Source organism: Protopterus annectens, chromosome 5.part1 (genome assembly GCF_019279795.1).
Source record: "Protopterus annectens isolate FY-2018-M chromosome 5.part1, PAN1.0, whole genome shotgun sequence".
In the NCBI taxonomy this organism is placed as follows: Eukaryota; Metazoa; Chordata; order Ceratodontiformes; family Protopteridae; genus Protopterus; species Protopterus annectens.
This window is the reverse complement of record NC_056736.1, coordinates 538,859,787-538,875,602: the sequence shown is the minus strand read 5'-3', so window position 1 is coordinate 538,875,602 and position 15,816 is coordinate 538,859,787. Positions and strand designations below refer to the sequence as shown.

General features: G+C 45.0%; 1 protein-coding gene across 4 annotated transcripts in view; it reads right to left on the bottom strand.

The window, feature by feature from the left end:
* The window catches only part of PROSER1 (proline and serine rich 1), a 781,917-nt gene that overhangs the window by 591,513 nt on the left and 174,588 nt on the right, over positions 1-15,816 (bottom strand). The gene's annotated exons all lie outside the window — the stretch shown is intronic.

Below are 15,816 nucleotides of genomic sequence, written 5' to 3'. Positions count from 1 at the left end.
TCACACATTGTTTGCCCCCGAGTGAAAAAAATCTATACAGCAATTCTCTGAACTGTTCTGCTTAGTTAGTTCAGAGCCACTTTCATTCCTAAGGAATAGAATATGGCTAATTAACATTAGCCAGTCCCACAAACTGCTGTATTAGCATAAGGTTTCTTTAGCAAGACTATTCTCCATGCTTTGGCCACTACGCAGGAAAAATATAGAGGAAGACTGGTATCTGAATCAGAAAGTCTTATAATGAAGTAGAAAACTTCTAAGATAAGGTCTCTGTGTTTCAGTAATCCTCTAGGAATACTGCCCTTTATATTTTCATATGTCAAACTGTGGTTTGTATATACATCATTGGAGTTAGGGGAGAGAGTCTCCCTGGTGGAACACTGGAAGGTTTAAATAAGTCAGATATGTACACATGCAGTAAAAAGACTGGTATCAGGAAAAACTTTGTTTCACAGAGAAAATGGGAGGAAAAACACCTACACACATATATATATATATATATATATATATATATATATATATATACACACACACACACACACACACTGATTATATATATATATATATATATATATATATATATATATATATATATATATATATTTATATATACATAGGTTTACTATCATAATTTTGGTCGAATCCACTTTGCATGAAGTCCAGAGGTCAAATGGGGACAATGTCGAACTCCGATATTGTCGAAGTACAAATCTCACCCCTGTCTTGATCCATGTTAATGCTTGTTCCTACCTTGAATTCGTGATGTAATTTGACAATACTGGAATTCAGCATTGTGACTTTTCGCAGATGTGGGTCGATGATACGATCATTTGACCAAGTCCACTTCAATATTATGATATTAAACCTATACATACATATATGGGTCCACTTCACATGACTGAATCTCAAAATACTGAATTTCATTTGACTGAGACAACAATACATAATTTTCAAAATACTGAAAACTCATTTGACTGAATCCCATTATACTGAAAGCTTAGAATCGTGAATTTCAAAATATTGAATTTTAAGTCACAGACACTTACAAAACCAACAACTAACTCTTTGCAAAACTTAAAAAACTACTTACTTACCCCCTCCTAACAGAAACTGGATGATATAAAACAAAATTATGTGGGGGAGGGGGCTATGCCACCCCCACCCCCCTCCAACTATATGTATACTAACTCCAGGATCGCATTACAGTGGGGAAGAGAGCATATACCTTTTACTTAACTTACACTACTGTGCACACTGCCACTACTGCCGGGAGCACACGAAACATCCACCATATTACTTTAGATACTTTCCATAAAAATGTAGAGAGACATACCCACATTTAGAAACACTACTTTCTACGCTACTATTGGTATTCTGAAAGTCGGCACTTTAAGTAAAAAGAAGTTAAGTCTTACCATAATGTTCCATCTGTATTGTTGATCCTCGTTCAGTCATTACGTGTGGGTATTGGTTCCGACCTTGGAACCGAGCCGGCCATCTTCCAAGCTCGTGTCAGCTACAAACTCTCGAGCTAAAACTCTTACCCATATTTCCCCTCTCCTTTACCTCAGATTGAGTTTGCAAGTCAAAAGAAGGTAGAGGCTACCTCTGGTGAAATGACCTAAAAGAACCGGATGGTGAGATCCACTAGAAGCCACAGGAGTGGGAAGGATGGAGGGTCGTAATGACTGAACGAGGATCAACAATACAGATGGAACGTTATGGTAAGACATAACTTCTTTATCTGATATTGTTAATCCTCATTCATTCCTTACATGTGGGACAGAGTCCCCAGGTACCTTTACTCCTGGGAAGCTCTCATGGAAGGACATTCCTGAGCACCATAGAACCAAAAGATGCTCTTTCCCTAGAGGCCAAATCCAATTTGTAATGATTGATGAAGGTATGAGGAGTAGCCCAAGTTGCAGCTGCACAAATGTCATATAAAGAGACTCTGGCATGGAAGGCAGCAGAAGTTGCCACCGACCTTGTAGAATGAGCCTTTATGGTAGTAGGTAATGGAACATTATGTTGTCTATAAATTAAGGTCACACAGTCTTTTAACCATTTAGCCAATGTGACCTTAGCAACAGCACATCCTAATCTAGGTCCAGAATAGGCCAAAAATAACTGGTCTGATTTACGAGAAGCCTTAGTTCTCTTCAAGTAGAAGCAAATTTGTCTGTGAATATCTAGGGTATGTAGGCAATTCTCTCCTTTGTTTGAATGACTGGGGAAGAAAACTGGCAATTCAGTGGTTTGATTAATGGCCATTTCAGAGATCACTTTTGGCAAAAAGGAAGGATTAGTTCTTAATGACACTCTATCTCTATGAAAAAACAAGTATGGACTCTTGATGCATAAGGATCGAAGCTCAGAGATACGTCTGGCAGAAGTAATGGCAACTAAAAACAAGGTTTTCCATGACAAATATTTGAGATCGCAAGATATAGCTGGTTCGAAAGGTGGCATTGTCAAAGTTTGTACGACTAATGACAGGTCTCATGGTTGAGTAGGTTCTCTAAAAGGGGGTATTAGATGACTCACGCCTTTTATGAAGGTCTTGCATAACTTGTGTGACATAAGAGAAGAGTCTTGGATACCATCATGAAAAGTAGATATTGCAGCCAAATGAACTCTAATGGTAGAGGCAGATAGACCGGACTGAAATAGGGTAGACAGATATTCCAGTACTATCGCCACAGCCAAAAAGTAAATCTTTTCCACTTGCTGAGATATGTAATTCTGGTGGAAGACTTATGAGATGCAATAAGAATGTCATGTACTGGCAAAGAAAGATCATTCTGCCTGGCAATCAAAGGAATTGGAGGAGCCAGGCTGTGAGCTTTAGGCTGTTCAGGTTGGGGTGAATCAGATTCTGTGGATGGGAGATCAACCCCGGAGTTGGATGGAGAATCCACAGTTGATCTAGCAAGTGAGGCCAAAGGAAGGGAAACCAAATCTGACGAGGCCAATATGGTGCTATGAGGATTACTTTGCTCTTCAACCGGTGGGCTTTCTTCAGAAACTGGGGAATGAGGGGGAGAAGTGGAAATGCATAAAGCAGACCCGAGGGCCAATCGTGGACTAGAGCATCCCTGGGTGACTGTCCCGGAGGGGGAATCAGGGCAAACCAGTTGCTGCATTTGTAGTTGGTTGGGGACGCAAAGAGGTTGCAGCAAGGAAGACCCCAGCGTTTGAAGATCTCCGCCGCTATGAAGGGATTCAGGGACCACTCGTTGGGTTGTAGAATACACCTGCTGAGTCTGTCTGCTATCACGTTGGAACTCCCAGGAATGTGTGTTACTAGAAGAAAGCGGTTGGTAGCCATCGCCCACTGCCATATCCTCATGGCCTCTCGACAGAGTGGGTAAGATTTGGTTACACCTTGTTTATTGATGTACCAGACCACCGCCATGTTGTCTGATTGTATCGCAATAGTCCCAGACGGCAGCAGGGGATGGAATGCTTGCAATGCCATAAGCACCTCCCTCAGCTCCAGAACATTTACATGCAGATGGGCCTCCATTTCGGACCAAGTAGCTTGGACTGTCTGCCTCTGAAATAGCCCCCCCCACCCCATCAGGGAGGCATCCGTGGTCACTGTAGCCTTGGGCTGTTGGGGGGAGAAGGGGCGAGACCATTGTGATGGATTGTGCGCCATCCACCAATTTAGATCTTGTTTGCACCTGTGAGTTACCCGAATCTTGACTGAAAGAGGGTACTGAAAGGGATAACATTGTGTGAGCAGTAGCCATTGTAGAAGCCTCGTGTGAAACCTGGACAGGGGGACAATCATAATGGAGGCTGCCATGGAACCCAACAACTGGATAACGGAATGAGCTGTGGATTTCTCCCGTGAAAGGATTGGAATCAGTTGTTGCTTTATCCTTAGAATTCTGTGCTCTGGAATGGATGCTCTGCAATTCTTTGTATTCAAGATGACCCCTATGAATTCTGTGGACTGAGATGGGGTGAGATTGGATTTTTGCCAGTTTATGGTTATGCATAGCCTTTCTGCAGTGAGGAGAGAGTGTCAGGGCTTCTTCCAATAGATATCTGGTGGGGGTGGAGATGAGCCAGTCGTCTAGGTATGGAAACACCTGGAATCCTTGTAGTCACAAGTGAGCTGTGACGACTGTCATGCACTTTCTGAACACTCTGTGGGCTGTAGAGAGTCCAAACGGCAGTACTCTGAACTGGTAATGACTGGATGGAAGCGAAGGAATCTTCTTGATGGTCTGTCCACTTTTATGTGGTAGTACGCATCTTGAAGATCTATCGAGCACATCCAATCGACTTTTTCCAAAAGCGGAAGGATAGACTGTATTGTGACCATCCGGGATTTCTGCACTTTTACAAACTTGTTCAATACACTGAGATCCAAAACTGGTCTCCAGTCCCCGGTTTTCTTTGGCACCAAAAATAGTCTTGAGTAGAATCCAGATCCTATCTAGTCTGGATTGACTATTTGGATGACTCTTTTTCTTAGCAGCTTTGAAATCTCTAATGCTGCTTCTTCCCCTTGACTGGGTGGAACTTCGGGTAAGCTTGTTGATGGAGCAGGACAAAGATCGAAGAGGGTATGATAACCTCTGGTTGTTATCCTTTGTACCCAAGAATTGGTGGTAATGGTTAGCCAGGCAGTAGGGTACAAAGAGAAACGGCCCCCAACCACTTCCAGAGAAAAGCAGTTGGGCCGCTCTTCAGGAGAGCTGGTAGGATTAGCCAGAGAAAGAATCCCTGGAACCTTGGTTACGTGGACCCCCTCTGCCCCGAAAGGGGCGTCTTCCCTGAGAGTTTCCCCCTCTGCCTCTAGGGGAGAACTTGGCCTGTGTGTCACAGTAAGAACCTTGAGACTTTTTGTGCCATATCTTCCCACTCTTCTGGTTTCTGCAGAAAGCCCGTTGAGGAGAAGAATAACGGACACCCACAGCAGAAAGGGTCTTACCGTCCTGTTCACGTCTGGCTAGTGTGCTTTTAACCTTGGGTCCAAACAACGAAGAGGCTTCAATGGGAGTGTTGAGAAAGGAAGCCTTGAAGGGTTCCACAAAATTACACAAGCACATCCAGGCATGTCGTCTCAAAACAATGCCTGAACCCGCCGCTCTAGCTGCTCCTTCTGATGTGTGAGATATCAGGTGCATGGAGGAGTTAGATATCGATTCGATGGTAGCTAGCCGAGAGGCCACTTGGTCATGGACCTCATCAGACACAGCTCCAGCCAAAGTTTCAGAGAGCTCAGAAATTAAGTCTCTTTGAAGCCTGGTAAAATGTGCCATATAGTTCAGGGACCTGACTGCAAAGGTCGCTGATGCAGAAGTATGCTTCCCTATTCTGTCCAGAGCCCGGGACTCTTTGTTGGGCGGATGGACAGTCTGGCTTTCTTCTTCCATCATATCCTTTTTAATTGCGGCCACTACCACCAAAGCATCTACAGGAAGACCTTTGGACCAATGGGAATCACTAGCTGGAGGGGACAAAATTTTATCTGGCCTCCGGGGAATGGCCTCTCCTGTGTCAGGAGCCTTCCATGCACGCTGCACGATGACCTGGACAAGTTCGTCGGCAGGTGGAGTAACCCAGGAGGTAGGGGGCCGGGCACAAAAGGCCTGCAGGAGCACAGACTCTTTAGAGGTCGGGTTGGAGGGCTGCCATTCACCTCTCTGTTTAAGGATTTCAAGGATATCACCAAAGGATACCTCAGAGGGTGATCGAGGGGATCCTTCCCCATCATCAAAGTCTGTGTCTTCAGTAAGGGACTCCTCTGTGGAGTCCATGTGCTTCCCTCTTGCATGAGCTCGTTTGATGATCTTCCTCAGAGGGAGAAGCTGGGGAAGACAGCTCAAAAAGGGTCTCCTGTGGGAGTATGTCCTGAGGCCCTTGTGCCCGGTGTCTGCTAGGAGCAGCTTGTGAACATTGCAGTCCAGAGGAGGGTGGGGAGAGTGATAACACAGGATCGCCAACCGACGCCAGAGCCTTCTCCATAAGCTGGAAGGCCGATCCACCAGAAGAGGGATGAGGGCCCAGCGCAGGGGTCACCCCTCGCCTAAGTGGCTCAGCCTGCCGACTCGGAGTCCCTGGATGGCTGTGAAGTGCCAAAGTATGTACGCCACAGCTGACATCCTGGGCCGTGACAAGACTCTCCTGCCACAAAGGCAACTGCAGCTCCTTAGTGAGGTCCATAAAAGGAACCGTAGTGGGGAAAGACTGTGCTATATCTAGGGGCTACAAAGGCAATGAAGGAGGAGAATAAGTAGAGGTCTTTGGTAAAGGGTGATCACCTCCCGAGGAAGGATAGGTCCTGGGGGGGGGGATACCCTTGGCCAAAAGCACTTGATCCACAAGACGCAACACATCATGTTCAGAGAGGCTTCTAGCGGATTTCACAGACATGGCTGAGGGACAGTCAGGTCTATCCAAGGACGGAGCAAACTCGGTGCCCACCACGGAGGTGGTCTGCAGTGAGAAGAACGGAGCTGTAATGGACATAACTACTGGTGTCTGCACCGAGGAAATCATCGGTGCCGAAGGCATGGTCTGCACCGACGATGAGGTCAGTACCTAAGCAGTTGTCGGCGCTTAGCCAAAAACATCAGTGACGAAAGCTGAATGGTCGGTACCGAGAGGGTAGTCATTGCCAGGTAAGTTGTCGGAGCTGAAAGGGAAATTGGCATTGAAACATCCATCGACGTCATAACAGTCTGCATCGACTGGGCAGTCGGTGTCGGTAAGGGAATTTGAACCGAGGAGCTCCTTGGTACCGACGCGGTATGGGGCACACTAGTCGGTGCCGAGGTTGCAGATGATGCCAACGGCCTTGGTGCCGAGGGTCTAGGCACCAAAAGTGCTGGAGCCGAAGAAGTCAAATCCAAACTGGAAAGCTTAGCTTTCTTGGGTCTCGGTTCCTGAGGGTTCCCAGCTGGGGACGAAGGAAGAGACTTGGCCTTTTTATGTTCATCACTCTTTTTCTTATGGGATCTTGGAGGGGTTGAAGCCTCCGACCTAAAAATAGCCTCTGAAAAAGGAGATTTAAGTAGCTCCTTCAAAATTAATTTATTTTTCCTCTCAATTAACGTCCTGTTAGAGAAATTCTTACCAATCCCGCAAGGCGGGTCAACTGTTAAATGAGGCACACCCAAGCAATAGACACACAGGGAATGTGCATCTGAAGTAGGTAATTTATGGCCACAATCAAACATCTTTTAAACCCCGGGCTACCTTTTTAATCTGTCATGTTAATTAAGGAAAGAAAGAAAAAACAGATAAATACCAGCAATGGCACAAGAAATACCCGAAGGTAAGAAGGAAAAGGGGTTTACCAACGATGGTAAAAAAGGAATCACTTTGCGGTAAAAAGAGAGGAAAGGAGTTGAGAAAGATTCGAGAAAGGGTAATCGCTAAATGCGATAAGGTAAGAGATAACTATCTAATAACTTTTTTGTGAAAAAAAGCTGTCTTAGAACTTAGTATGAAGAAAAATACTATACTTAGCTCAAGAGAAGTAGCTTGAGACGACCAAATGGAGACGCAGCAAACGAAATCTGGGGTAACAGGTAGAGGGGAATTCTGGGTAAGGGTTTTAGCTCAAGAGTTAGCAGCTGACGCGAGCTTGGAAGATGGCCGGCTCGGTTTCGAGGTCGGAACCTATACCCACACGTAAGGAATGATCGAGGATTAACAATATCAGATTGTTTTTTTATCACAAGCAAGTCACAGGTGAAGGAAAACAAACATCACATCTATGGCTTAAAATTCAGTATTTTGAAATTCAGGATTGTAAGCTTTCAGTATAATAAGATTTAGTAGGTATTGTGGTCACAGTCAAATAAAATTCAGTATTTTGAGATTCAGTCATGTGAAATGGACACATATATATATATATATATATATATATATATATATATATATATATATATATATATATAGTACAGTTTTGTACCTACCATAAATGTAGATGTCCGATAGATATGCAACTGCAGTCATAACATATGGGTTGTCCTGCCTCAGGCAGCCCTCGGTCGGCCGAATTCCAAAGTCTGGGTCCGGCGTCTGGTGTCAGCCTCCTCCGAAGTCACAACGGCTGGAGTATAAAGGCATCGGCCGACGCCATCTTCTTCAGTGTTTCTTGCCCCAGATGCCAGGTGCCCTCCTAGGAAGGCTAAATTTGGTGAATGGATAAACAATTCCAGACATGCACAACAGTAATAAACAGATACACCATAGGGGATACCCCCAGCTAATAGGAATAGGGGAAATGGACCCAAAAAGAAGGAAAAGAGGGGAAGGAGGGAGGGAAAATCCGACTGCAGTTGCATATCTATCGGACATCTACATTTATGGTAGGTACAAAACTGTACTATGTCCTTCAAGAATGCAACTGCAGTCATAACATATGGGTTGAATACCATAGCCAAGCTGGGGGTGGATGGAGCTAAGAAAAGGAAGGTGTAGCTAAAATGCCCTGCAGGACTGCCGAAGCAAAGCCTGCTCGGAATCTGGAGTATAAAGGCAGGTTGTAGTGTTTGGTAAATGTATGCACGGAGCTCCATGTAGCAGCCTCTATAATGTCCTTTGTAGCCACTCCTCTTAGGAAAGCTGTGGATGTGGCCATAGCTCTGGTGGAATGTGGCCTAATATTGGCTGGCACACTTTTTCCATGGTAAGAATAGCAGAATCTGATGCAGTGTCCAATCCATTTTGAAATTGTTTGCTTGGAGATTGCTTTTCCCTGTTTTCCAGCAGCATAGGCTACAAACAGCTGGTCAGACTTTCTGGTGGCCTTAGTTCTATCCAAGTAGTAGCGTAGTTGCCTGTGTATGTCCAAGGTATGTAGCAGTCTTTCCCCTCTATTTTGAGGATTGGGGAAGAAAGTAGGAAGGTGAATAGCTTGATTTAGAGACACCCTGGAAATTACATTTGGCATGAAGGAAGGATTTGTTCTTAGAGAGACTCTGTCCTGATGAAAAATGAGGAAAGGAGGTACTGCCATGAGTGCCTGTATCTCCGAGACTCTTCTTGCTGATGTGACTGCCAATAGAAAAACCGTTTTCCATGATAGAAATTGTATCTCTGAAGTTGCTGCTGGCTCAAAGGGAGGAAGAGTTAATTTTTCCAATACAAAATTGAGGTCCCATGCAGGAATTGGTTGTTTTCTGGGAGGCTTGATATTCTTTATTCCTCTTAGGAACTGTCTTAGCAAAGGATGAGAGAACACTGGTGGATCACAATTGTATCTTGCTGAGATTGCTGAGGCATGAATCTTTATGGAAGAATATGGGAGTCCAGAGAGAAACATTTCTGCCAAGTATTCCAATATCTGAGGTATACTCAGTACTGTTGTATCCTGACCCCTGTTGGCAGCCCAGATGCTGAATCTCTTCCACTTGGCTGAATAGGTTTTTCTGGTGGAAGGTCTGCGTGCTTCCAATAAGATGTCCTGAACTGCCTTGGAAAGAGCGGAAGTGGAAGGAGTTAAAGTAACCTCCAGGCTGTCAGATGTAATGTTTTTAGGTTTTGGTGAACAGTCCTGTAGTTGTGTTGTGTTAGGAGCAGGGACCATAGGGGCAGAGGCCACGGTTTGGTCCGAGTTATGCTCAGCAGCAATGGGTACCAGTGTTGCTTTGGCCAGTCTGGAGCTATCAAAATGCCTGTTGGTTGTTCTGCTTTGATCTTCAGGATCACCTTGGTCAACAGTGGCAGAGGAGGGAATGCATAAATTTTTAGGGAATTCCAACTGAAAGAGACAGCATCCGTTGTCCAGGCTAGAGGATGGTGGGTCCTGGTACAGAACTTTTCCAGGTGATGATTCGTGTGAGATGCAAAGAGATCTATGTCCGGTGTTCCCCATGTCTTTGTTATTTGTGAGAAAATGTGTGGATGCAGCATCCATTCGTGCGGATCCAAGAAATTTCTGCTCAGCTTGTCCGCCAGTACATTGTCCTTGCCTGGCACAAACTGGGATTGCAGTTGTATCTTCAGACTCAGTGCTTTTTCCCAGAGAATCATTGTTAGTCTGCAGACGGGGTATGAATGAGTCCCTCCCTGCTTGTTTATATACCACATGACAGTGGTGTTGTCTGTCCTTATTAGTAAATGCCCTTGTTGCAGTGATTTTTCTAAACTCTCGATTGCATGTATTACTGCCAACATCTCTTTTTGGTTTATGTGCAGATGTCTTTCCTTTGGTGTCCATTGACCTTGAACGCATCTGCCCTCCATGTGCGCCCCCCATCCATGATCTGAGGCGTCTGTTGTAATTATTTGACCTGCTTGAGGCCTGTTGAAAGACATGCCTTTGTTTGATTGACTTGGTTGAGCCCACCACAAGAATTCTTTTTGCAGACATGGAATAAGTGGGATTACGTCCTCTAGGCTTTGGCTGTGTTGGGACCATAAGCTTTTCAAATACCATTGCAGCTTTCTCATATGAAGTCTTGCCAAAGGTATCAGAAGAATGCATGATGCCATGAATCCCAGGGCCTGCAGGAGTTTCCTTGCAGTCAGCTGGGAGAGCTGTGCTAAGCCTTTGAAGTACTCTGGTAACTGCTGTTGTTTTTCCTCTGTGAGGTAGGCCATTTGTGTTTGTGTCCAGTTTGGCCCCTAGGAAGATAATCTGTTGGGATGGCCGTAGTCTTGATTTCTGAATGATGACTGTGTATCCCAAGGCCTGTAGTATTTGCATGACATAGTCCAAGTTTTTTGTTAAAGTTTGTTTGTTGTCTGCTTGTATGAGGCAGTCGTCCAGGTAGGGGTATATTTGAATTCCCTGGAGTCTGCAGTGTGCCACTACTGATGCCAGGCATTTTGTGAACACTCTGGGCGCAGTAGATAAGCCAAACGGCAATGCTGAGAATTGATAATGCTCTGTCCCTGCAAGAAATCTGAGGTATCTTCTGCAGCTTTGTCTGATTGGAACATGCAGGTATGCCTCCTTGAGGTCCAGAGTGACCAGCCAAGACCCCTTGCCCAGCATGGGAAGGAGTTGCTGTAACATCAGCATTAACGTCAGCATTTTGAACTTTGGCACAATGAGAAAGGTATTTAGAGTAGACAAGTCCAGTATAGGCCTCCATTTGTTTTCCTTTATTGGAACAAGGAACAGTCTTGAATAAAATCCCTGGCCTTATTCCTGAGGAGGTACCTTTTCTATTGCTTTTATACTTAATAGCTTTGAAATTTGAATGAGTGCCTCTGCCCTTTGATGGAGTGGCAGGTTTGGCATGCCTTGTCTTGTAGGTAAAGTATGGAAGTGGAATCTGTAACCCTTGTCTATTAAATCCAGAATCCAGTTGTCCTTGGATAAGATATGCCAGTTTTTTGAGAATAAGGATAATTTTCCAAGGGTGCTTCTCTCTGAGCCCTTGGAGGCGGTATGAAAGTCAAGTCATTGTGATTGTCCTTGTGGTGCAGCTGGACCGGCTGCAGCACTTCTTTGATTTGTAGGTTGCCATTGGCGGCCCTGTAGGAGCCTCGGTATTGGCCTCGCCACGCCTGTTCTTTCCCCTTGAAACTTGTCCGAGTCTGGGAAGGACCAATTCTTTGAAGGCCAGTTTCTACTGAATCTGGGTGGCTGAACCTGGAGGAAATCCTTGACTGTCTGTACTGACTTAGCTTTTTCCTCAATGGACTTCAACACATCTTGTGCATTAGCACCAAAAGCTTCTGTTTCTCCAGAGGTGCATCAAGTAACTTTACTTTGACATGGTCTGGCAGTGGCTGATCTTTTAACCAAGCATGTCTACGTATCACAGCCCCAGTCATGGCTGCCCTACATGAAGCCTCCAATGCATCATAACCACACTGAAGAAAATGATTGTTAACCTGCTGAGTGTTATGTATGTGATCCTGCAATGCCTTTCTATCAATAGGCTCAGGAGAGGCTAACCTTTTCTGTAAATCATCCAGTAAAAAATCCTGGTACTGAAACATATGAAAAAGGCAATTAAGTGACCTCATGGCTAGGGTGGTAGAGGTATAAACTTTTTTACCCCATCTCTCCATAGACCTAGCTTCCCTATCCACTGGCAAAGGATTCTTGGCAGTGGAAGTAGCCACTCCCTTGGGACCCTGTGAAATAGTTTCTAAATCCACGGTGTGGGCCTTAAAGAGGTGTTTGTGAGTGTCAGGGACTCTGTAATATCTGTCTGGCTTGACAGGAGCAGGGGGGAGAGAGTCAGGGTTAGCACTGGAATCGGAGAAAACATCATCCAAAAAGTACAGTTTTGTACCTACCATAAATGTAGATGTCCGAGAGGAATGCATCTGCAGTCCTTACAAATGGGTTGTCCTGTCGTCAGGCAGCCCTTCGGTCGGCCGGATTCCAAAGTCTGGGTCCGGCTTCGGCTGGTGTCGCACTTCACCCGACGTCATTGTGGCAGTTTTCGGGTATAAAGGCATCAGCCGACGCCATTTTCCTCAGTGTTTTTTGCCCCAGATGCCAGGTGCCCTCTTGGTAGGCTAAATTTGGATAAATGCCAAAGTTTCCAAATAATAGAGAGCAAACACACAAAATAAACATGTATGTACATATATACAAACAAATACACCATAATAGATCCCCCCCAAGCTAGCTGAAGATTGGTAAGTACCCTAGGAGTACCTCAGAGGGGAAGGAGGGAGGGTAATCCTGACTGCAGATGCATTCCTCTCGGACATCTACATTTATGGTAGGTACAAAACTGTACTATGTCCTTCAAGGATGCATCTGCAGTCCTTACAAATGGGTAGAATACCATAGCTAAACTAGGGAGGAGGAAATGAGAATAGATTATGGTGTAGTCAGGATCCCTTGCAAAACAGCAGTGGCAAAGCCAGCACGGGATCTAGAGTATAGAGGTAAGTTATAATGCTTGGCAAATGTATGCACGGAGGTCCAAGTAGCAGCCTCTATAATGTCCTTGGTAGCCACTCCTCGTAAGAAAGCTGTGGTAGTGGCTGTGGCCCTTGTGGAGTGAGGCCTGATGTTCTCTGGAGTTTTCTTTCCATGGTAGGAGTAACAAAATCTAATGCAATTTCCTATCCATTTGGAGATTGTCTGTTTAGAAATTGGTTTTCCTTCTTTTCCTGTTGCATAAGCTACCAGAAGCTGGTCAGTTCTTCTATTGTTTTTTGTCCTGTCCAGGTAGTAGCGTAATTGCCTGTGTACATCCAAGGTATGTAAAAGCTTTTCTCCCCTGTTCTGTGGATTGGGGAAGAATGTAGGAAGGTGGATAGCCTGATTTAAAGAAACTCTGGATACCACCTTAGGCATAAATGTAGGATTTGTTCTCATGGACACTCTATCTTGATGGAAGATCAGGAAGGGTTGTACTGCCATTAATGCTTGTAGTTCAGAGACCCTTCTTGCTGAAGTTATTGCCAGCAGGAAGACAGTCTTCCAGGATAAGTATTGCAAGTCTGCTGTAGCTGCTGGCTCGAAAGGAGGCAGAGTCAGTTTTTCTAGCACAAAGTTCAAGTCCCGTGCTGGCAATGGAGGTTTCCTGGGAGGTTTTACATTTTTAATTCCCCTCAGAAACTGTCTGAGCAGAGGATGCGAGAAGACAGGAGGATCCAAGCTGTATTGTGCTGAAATAGCTGATGCATATATCTTGATGGAGGAATAGGACAGGCCTGTGTGGTAGAGCTCAGCCAAGTACTCCAGGATGTTGGCTATGTTCACCAGTGTCACATCTTGCCCTTTGCAGCGCTCCAGATGAGATATCTTTTCCATTTTGCTGCATAATTCTTTCTTGTTGAAGGTCTACGAGCCTCCAGGATTATGTCCTTAACCCTTTGGGATAAATTTGGGTTAATTTCTGTCATGTAATGTTCCAGGCAGTTAGCTGCAGAGTTTTTAGGCTTGGATGCAGAATGTTGTAGTTGTTCTGTGTCAGCAGTAATGGGATCAGTGGTAGTTTCCATATTTGTTCCCTGGACATGCTCCTCAGTAGTGGGTACCAATGTTGTCTTGGCCAGTCTGGGGCTATCAGAATGATCCTTGGGCGTTCCTCTTTGATCTTGAGAAGCACTTTGTGCATCAAAGGAAGTGGTGGGAATGCGTATGCTGTCATGCTTTTCCAACTGAAGGATAGGGAGTCCACCTTCCAAGCAAGTGGGTGGTAAGTCCTTGTGCAGAATTTCTTCAACTGGTGATTGTATGGGGATGCAAACAAGTCTATTTGTGGCAATCCCCATTTTCTTGTGATGGCTTTGAAGATGTCCGGATGCAGCATCCATTCGTGGGCATCTGTTATAGTTCTGCTTAATATGTCTGCTAGAATGTTTTCCTTCCCTGGAACATAAATTGCCTGTAATTGAAGGTTGTAACCCAGAGCCACATCCCATAGGTCTAGTGCCAGCCGGCATAGGGGGTATGAGTGTGTGCCTCCCTGTTTGTTGATGTACCACATAACTGTGGTGTTGTCTGTCCTTATCAACAGCTGGCCTTCGTGGAGAAGAGGTCTGAATGCCTGGATTGCCAATTTTACTGCCATCATTTCTTTTAGATTTATGTGCAGATGCAGTTGGTCTTGAGTCCATAGGCCTTGAATGCACTTGTCCATCATGTGTGCCCCCCAACCGAGGTCTGAGGCATCTGTAGTGATAGTTTGTCTTGGATGACTTTTGCTGAAGGGCAGTCCTGTGTTTGATTGACAGGCCTGTGCCCACCATAAGAACTCCTGTTTCAGGCATGGGAACATTGGAATTTTGGTTTCCAGGCTGTGCTTGTGCTGAGACCACAAATTCTTTAGGTACCACTGTAGCTTTCTCATATGAAGCCTGGCATGAGGGACCAGAATTATGCAGGATGCCATGAAGCCTAGAGCTTGTAACACTTTTCTTGCAGTTAGATGGCTCTGCTTTGTTAATGCCAAAAAGTAGAGAGGAAGTTGTTCTTTCTTTTCTGCAGTTAGAAATGCCATTTGTTTGGATGTGTCCAGTTCTGCACCCAGAAAGGTTATTATTTGGGATGGAATCAGCCTTGACTTTTTTGAATTGACTGTGTATCCCAGGGCTTGAAGCAGGTATATGACTCTTTGTAAGTCTTCTGTTAATTTGTTTTTGTTGTCCGCTTGTATCAGGCAGTCGTCCAGGTAGGGATAGATTTGAATCCCCTGAAGTCTGCAATGAGCGATTACTGAAGCCAGGCATTTCGTGAACACTCTGGGCGCAGTAGATAAGCCAAAGGGCAATGCTGAGAATTGAAAATGCTCTGATCCTGCAAGAAATCTGAGGTATCTTCTGCAAATTGGTCTTATGGGGACGTGCAGGTATGCCTCCTTGAGATCTAGAGTTACCAGCCAAGACTCCTTGCCCAGCATGGGAAGAAGCTGCTGTAGAGTCAGCATTTTGAATTTTGGAACAATGAGGAATGTGTTTAGAGCGGACAGATCTAGAATAGGCCTCCATTTGTTTTCTTTTCTTGGTACCAGGAAGAGCCTGGAGTAAAATCCCTTCCCTTGCTCCATAGATGGTACCTTTTCCACAGCTCTCATTCTTAATAATTGAGATATTTGTTTTAGAGCTTCTGCCCTTTGAGTAGGTGGTAGGTTTGGCATTCCTCTCTTTCCTGGTAGAGTATGGAAATGGAACCTGTAACCTTGGTCTATAGTTTGCAAAATCCATTTTTCTCTTGTAATGCAGTGCCAGTTTCTTGAAAATAAGGTTAGCTTTCCGCCTAAGGGTGCTTCTAGTTGTTCCCTGGTAGGCGGTGTCACCGCCAAGTCACTGTGATTGAGTTGTTGTAGTGGTGGTGGCTGTGTCCGTGCCTCGTTGGTTGTTACCCTGCCACTGGCGACCCCTGTAGGCACCTCTGGTTTGGTTTCTGCCTCTAGA